At 59.4% G+C, this 5,927-nt stretch overlaps 1 non-coding gene across 1 annotated transcript; it reads right to left on the reverse strand.

Annotated features, from left to right (window-relative positions):
• Positions 1-5,549: 5,549 nt before the first annotated feature.
• On the reverse strand, positions 5,550-5,621 carry TRNAM-CAU. The gene has a single exon. It is a non-coding gene; the product is annotated as a tRNA-Met (tRNA).
• Between the last annotated feature and the right edge of the window lie 306 nt (positions 5,622-5,927).

Genomic DNA, 5,927 nt, shown 5'->3' on the forward strand with positions numbered 1-5,927 from the left:
CAGGGAAGGGGTGTGGGGGGGGGCGGTTTCCCAAAGCCCGGTGAGGAGGGGAGGAGACAGATGCTGGCCCCCTGCTAGTCGCCCCCAGGACTGAGCAGAGCTGCCAGACGCGGCCAGGGTATTTCGGGTTTTGCCCAGGAATTGAACTGAGAGGGGGCGTTCGACGTCTGGGGGCGGGTTGGCAACACTGCCTGTAACTTGTTGACCACTGGGGAGGGATGTGGGAGTTGGGGGTGGAGGGAAATCCCAACGGGCAGAGACAGGGACAGGGTGGGATGGGATGAGATGGGGGGGCCAGGGCAGGGTGGGGAGGGCCCCCTGGGGAAAGGGTGATTACCAGTCACCCTGGGCTGTGTGGCTTGATCCCGCCGTTTGCCCCACTCCTCCCATGTGGGCAGCGTTCCCGCTCGGGGGTGAAAGGGAAAGAACTGGTGCCCCCCACGTCCCGCCACCAGCTCCGGGGCTCTCGGGCCCTGCTGAGGGCACGGCCAGCGTGTGGGTGAGCACCGGCCTGGCTGGAAGCAGGGCTCAAGTGGGGGGTCGAGGGGAAGTTCCCGGCTCCCCCCTACTTATAAAACTTCACGCTGAGCAAGGAGTCAAAGGACCCCGCAATGCCTGAGACGGAGACGGTGGGGGGCGGCAGAGGCTGGGGCGGGGGAGCAGATGGGAGGGGCAATGGGCCGGGGGTGGGGAGAAGGGGCTGGGGAGATAATGAGGGGAGGGGGCGGAGGAGGGCTGGGGGGGCAGGGCTGAAGAAAATAAAGTATCCAGAGCCCTCCATGGATGCTGGAGTGGGGGCCCGATCCGGGCCAGGAAGGGGACTAGGGCCTGATCCTGCTGGGTCCCCGCCTCCCGCACCGGCCCCAGGTTCCAGCTCTCCTTCGCCCCCTGGGGGCAGTGGTGGGGACGGCAGCTCTCCTCCTCAGCGGTTACTGCATCCAGACCTACAGCATCACCAACTCTTGTGATTGTCTCATGATATTTGGTGTTTTCTCTTAAATCCCCAGCTCCTGGAGTCAGGAGACTCTCAGCTCACGTGTGAAATCCAAGTCTGGTTCTGGCCCTTGTGGGTGCGGGGATAAGCTGGAGAACGGGAAAGAGGGGCAGCCCTGACGGCCCCAGCACCAGAAAGGGGGAGCCGAGGAGCTGACCTCATGATTTGGGGGAGCGGGCTGGTGCTTTGGGGCACTGGCGGTGGGGAGGATTGAGTCCAGGACAGTCTTTGGCAGGGGTCCCTCAAAGAAAGAAGGGGAGCCGTGCACAAAGACCCCCCTCACCCCATGGCTGAGCACTGCCCCAGAGACACGCAGGGGCCTCACACACAGACACGGCATGCAGACCACAGGGCTGCTTCTGTGTCTGGTGCAAATCAGGAGCGCCCCGGAGATGAGCGCCGCCGCAGAAGAGGGGGATTGGGCCCCTTGGTGGGGGTGGGGGTGGGCTGGAGAGCCGGGAAGCAGACCTGGCGGCTACCTGAGAAGGAGGTAGCAGAGAGAGGGGCCCAGGAAAGTCAGAGGGGGCCCTGGTCTGAGACTCAAGAGGACGTAATTCTGGGCTGCCACAACCCTGCTGGTGCTGGGCGAGTCCTTTGCCCTCCTACGCTGGGGCAGCGGGGTCTCCAAGAGCCAGTCTTCCAGGCTGTGTCTGCTGCAACAGGCATCCTGTTTCGGCTGGAATTTCTAGCTGCCGCTGCAGTCCAGCAACTAGCACCCCCGGGGCACTTTATTTACGGCGCCGTGGGGAATGTGCCACCAGGGTCAGCGGGGGGCACGGATATGGCCAATCCCCCATTAGAGGAGAGGGAGTTAATGGAGCCAGTTATCGGTGGGGGGAGCAGAGATACAATAACGTCGCAGCGAGGCCGGAACCTGTGTCAGGGCAAGTTATTAACGGGAACGGGCGGCCGGAGCGTTTGCCTTGCAAATGGGCTTCCCATGCAAAGGAGTGAATTCGTTTCCAAGGCGCTGAGCTAGTTACCGCCGGGTCCGTATTGTCTGGGGAGAATTTGTTCCTGGGCTGAATGGGAAAAGCAGGCGGAGAAAGGATCGCTTTGTTAAATGCAACCTCGACCTTGCACTCAAGGCGGGGGCTGCATGTTGGGGGGCAGCTAATAAAGTCGCCCCCTGCCCCGGCTGGATTGCAAACCGCTGGGAAACAGGAGAACTCGAAGCACCCTGAGCAGCACCAGTGCTAGTGAGAGGAGTGAGTAGAGAACGCTGAGCCAGCTTCCAAGAGCGTGGCCCAGCTGCATGGAAAGCGTGTGTAGTGGAAGGAGCAGCGGAGAGGGAACCAGGACCCCTGGGTCCTACCCCTGTCTCCAGGAGGGGAGCTGGGTCTTGTTAGAGTGGGGTGGGGGTTGGGGCCAGGACCCCTGGGTTCTCCCTGATTACATGAGGGGAGCTGGGTCTAGGGATGGGGGGGGGGGGGGGGGGGGGGGGGGGGTAGGAGCCAGGACTCCTGGGTTCTCTTCCCATCTATGGGAAGTGGGGGCTAGTGGTTAGAATAACAGACTAGAAGACAGGACTCCTGGGTTCTTTTCCGAGTGCCTACCACTGACTGACTGACCTTGGCCGAGCCCCTTTCCCCTCCCCTGCCTCAGTTTCCCCACAAATGAAATATTGTAACGACACTAATCCTTCTCCCAGGAGAGGCGCTGGCAGTGATGTCACGGCTCCCAAGTGCTCAGAGATTCCCGGTCAGGCTGCCTTGGTCTTTCATTCCAGGGCGCGCCGTGGGATGTGTGGCCCGTTCCTCCACAGGCCCTGCTTGCTCTGAAATCACCCCCACGGGCACTGAGAGCGCATCATGACCCCCCCTCCCGGTGCCCTCCCCAGCCACATCTGCAGAGATGAACCTGAGGCTGGGGGGTGGGGGGGTGGGGCTGCAGCCTTAGCAGCCGGGGGGGCATGATTGGCTCCAAAGTCACTCTTGGCGGCAGGGGACTGAGGGAAGGAGAGCTGGTTATTTGGGCGTTGTGGATCAGCCAGCGCTGCCCTGGTGACGGATGGCTCCAGGGAGCCGGTTACTGAGCGGGGCCATTGGCGGATGGGGAATTCGTCTGATTTTCCCCCCATCCAAACCGCCTCTGCCCCCTCCCCGGGGCACATGGGCTCAGCCAGGAGCCACTCCAAGACCCAGTATTTTTTTGCAGGGGGCGGGGTTTCTTCCCCAGCAACCAGTGCTGGGGTGGGGCTCCCCGAACATCCCCTCCCCGCTGGGAGCACGAGAAGTTTCTGAACCAGTTCCTGGGCCATGTGCTTCCTGCCAGATGGGGGTGGGGGTGGGGCTGTTGGGTGACACAATGCACTTCACTTCCCCTGCCCCCTGATTTACCTGTCCCCAATGCTGCATCTACACTGCTCCTCTCTAACTCCGGCAGAGTTACCACGCTCCCACCATGCCCCTAAATCCCACGTGTCCCCTTGGAGATGCCCAGGGAAGAAGCCCCCAAAGTGGCCATTTTCAGTGCCCCGTTGCTGGCATTTCGGATGCCAGGAGCTGGAGGAAAGGGGCATCCACTGGTTGGGCTGAGCAGATGTTCTGTGGTGTCCCGGCGCCACCCAGAGGTCTGTTGGCACCAGACACACAGAGCTTATGCAGGGTGGGGATCCCAGCTGGTTGGGAAGTTTTAGACAAACTTTTTTTGCTGGAAAAGGCCGATTCATCAGACCCGAACCTGCTGACAGAACAGGGCCGGCTGCAAGGGATCTCCCAGCTCGACACGTTTGTGTGTGTGTGTGTGTGGGGGAAGCGTTGAAAGTGTCCACGTGTCCTATTCCGATCTTTCTGAAACAAAACGTTTCAGAACCGTTTGATCCGCAACGTCTTGTTTGGATATTTACACCGATGGAATCGACACGTCACCGGTGACCGGAACGGAATAGGCTTTTTTCAGATTTTTTTTTGGTTGGTGAAAATTGTCAAGGTTTTGACTTTTTGGCCCCAATTTGGGATGGGAACATTTTCCAGTATTTCCAAAATTCTCACAGGGTGGGAAAGAAGCTGCCGGCCCAGCCCGAGTGTCCGTCTGGTCTGGTTAGCTTGCAGATTCTTTGGGGCAGGGACTGTTCTCTTTGATGGTTGTAAAACACACAGCCCAATGGGGTCCCCGTTTTATCTGGGATCCACTCAATACTACGCGTATCTGATTGCCCCCTAATTTCCTGCCCTCGCTTTCTCATCAGTGTCTCTGTCTCCGTCCAAAGCAGATTTGTATCCTCCGACTTGTTTAGCTGTCAGTTCAAAATGCAGAGTGTACAGGAAGTGCAGTGCCTGGCACAATGGGCACATGATACGTGGCTGGGGCTTCAAGGCCACAGCACGATACCAGTTAGTAAATAAATAATAAATAACCAGGATCCTCACCCTGGCCCCGGGACTCCCTGAAGCTTCTCCAACCCCCAGGTGGTCACAAATCATGAGTCAGGGCTTCCAAAACCCATGAGATTTCAATCCATACATTAAATTGGGTTTGTGTTATTTGCCTTCTGGGTTCTGAGCCTTCTGGGCAGCGTTTTCCAGCTTTTCTCCTTCTAGCTCTGGTGGCTGAGTTTGTCCTATTACTTTTAAAAGGAAGCTGAGATGCTTGGTGCCCTCACCTGACTCCAGGAGCTGGGGCTTTAAGAAAAAAACCCACCCACTATTGTGGTAAAATTGCACAAGTTGGTATCCCAGGGACTGAGATTTCTGCGAGGGGGAATGGAGGTGCTGGCCCCTGTCTGGTATGGAGTGCAGATCCCGCTGACCCCGCTCCCTTCCTAGCCCAGCACCTTGGAGGGGGGTCACTTCCCGGCCTGTTTGGCAGCTCCAGCAGGCTCTAAGCTGCAGTGAAATCACTTGCGGGAACTGCAGGAACCACCACGTTGCAGCCAGACGCTGTTGCATAGTGACATTGGCACAGTGATGTCACACCCGGACAATGACATCATACCCAGACACCGCACAGTGACACCGGCACAGTGATGTCACACCTGAACAATGACATCATACCCAGACCCCGCACGGTGACACCGGCACAGTGATGTCACACCCGAACAATGACATCACACCCAGATGCTGTCGCACGGGCGACACTGGCACAGTGACGTCAACCCCTAACAATGACATCACACCCAGACGCCGTCGCATGGGCGACACCAGCACACCGACATCACACCCAGACCCCGCACGATGACACCGGCACAGTGAGGTCACACCCGAACACTGACATCACACCCAGATGCCAGCGCACGGTGACACCAGCACAGTGATGTCACACCCGAACAATGACGTCACACCCAGATGCTGTCACACGGGCGACACCGGCACAGCGACGTCACACCTAGATCCCGCACGATGACACACCCAGACGCCAGTGCAATGGCATCACATCCAAACACTGCAGCATGGTAACACTGGCGATGATGTCACACCTGAAGGTCTGCAACGCGATGATGTCACAACCAAAGGCCTGCAAGGTGGTGACATCACAAGCCAACGCCTGGGGAGTAAAATAGGACCCCCGTTATTGCCCTGCCCCAATGGGGAGCGCTGCGCCAAAAGACGTCGCCTAGCAGAGGATGGTTTCGATCCATCGACCTCTGGGTTATGGGCCCAGCACGCTTCCGCTGCGCCACTCTGCTGCGCATTCTAAGGGCGCCTCAAGCTTCTACACATAGCTGTGCGCTAGCGTGCGTGCCACATACGCATGCGCACTCGGTGCGCTTCCCCCCCGCCAGTCCTTTTCCACCTCCCCACCTAGCGGTCATTCCCCGTCACTGCAGAGCGCGGCCGCTCGGGCCGCGCGCCAGCTCCCCAACGGCCCCGTCTCGGTCCCGCCCCGGGCCGGCCTGTGATTGGCCGACGCCCTGACGCCTCTCGGCGCGCGTCACGACGGATAGGCGAGACGACCAATGGCAAAGGCGGAATGGAAGAGGGGCCTCTGGGGC

Source organism: Trachemys scripta, chromosome 16 (assembly GCF_013100865.1).
Source record: "Trachemys scripta elegans isolate TJP31775 chromosome 16, CAS_Tse_1.0, whole genome shotgun sequence".
Lineage (NCBI taxonomy): Eukaryota > Metazoa > Chordata > Testudines > Emydidae > Trachemys > Trachemys scripta.